The sequence below is a fragment of the Acanthisitta chloris genome, unplaced genomic scaffold (genome assembly GCF_000695815.1).
Source record: "Acanthisitta chloris isolate BGI_N310 unplaced genomic scaffold, ASM69581v1 scaffold5458, whole genome shotgun sequence".
In the NCBI taxonomy this organism is placed as follows: domain Eukaryota; kingdom Metazoa; phylum Chordata; class Aves; order Passeriformes; family Acanthisittidae; genus Acanthisitta; species Acanthisitta chloris.
Window position 1 is genome coordinate 396 of NW_008686319.1, and position 1,129 is coordinate 1,524.

Consider the following 1,129-nt stretch of genomic DNA (forward strand, 5'->3'; position numbering starts at 1 on the left):
CATGTCACCCAAACCTCCTCTCTGATCTTCTGTGGGAGCTAAACCCACTACACAGGTGGCACAGAGTTGGTCATTTGGGGGGTCCAAACATGGGTGGGACAGACACAAGGTGGTAGAACCCACCAGGACCATGAAGCCAAAGAGTCTGGACACAACCACATCCCTGAGGACCACAGGGATAGGGAATCACAGCTCAAGGTGTCCCAAAATCCTGGTGGCATTGAGGACTGGTCAGGACTTTGGTGGAGATGTTGCTCCTAGGACTGGGAGGGCACATGGTGCCAGGGAATGTCCAAATGTCCTCCCACTGTGACAATTCTGTGGCTTCTTATCTCTCTCCTGGATCAACACCACCCAGAGTTGGGTGCCAGGAACCCTGGACAGGACACCAAGGCCTTGGAGTGGTTGTTCCTCCTGCTTGGGATGGAAATTCCCTAATTCCCCTCTTGGAGAAGCCCAAATGGTCCCAGGGCAGAATGTGGCTTTGCTGTTAATTAATGAGGAGGCAACAGGTGATTAGTCACATTCATTAATGCCCAGCCCAGCCCTGTGTGTCCTCCCAGGCTGGGGGAGACAGGAGGAGAAGGTGAGGGATGCTCCAGGTTGGGAATGAGGAGCTTGTGTTGCCTGCTGGAACCTTCTTCCTGCTCCAGTAGAGGTTTCTCCAGCAAGGCCCAAACATCCCATGGGTTGAGGGACCAGAGCAAGCACCAAACACCCAAAGCTTCTTCACCAGAGGCTGCAGGAACCATCCAAAGTCACTGGGAGACCTCACACCTTGCCTCAAGCTCTCGGTGCAGGGGATGAGGGTTGGTGTCCCACCATCTCCTCCTCTGCTTGTCCCACCTCTCCTATTGGTGTCCCACCATCTCCTCCTCTGCTTGTCCCACCTCTCCTATTGGTGTCCCACCATCTCCTCCTCTGCTTGTCCCACCTCTCCTATTGGTGTCCCACCATCTCCTCCTCTGCTTGTCCCACCTCTCCTATTGGTGTCCCACCATCTCCTCCTCTGCTTGTCCCACCTCTCCTATTGGTGTCCCACCACCCCTTGTGCTCATCCCACATCTCCTCCTCCTGTCCCACCACCCTCTCTACTCATCCCACCTCTCCTATCGGTGTCCCACCACCC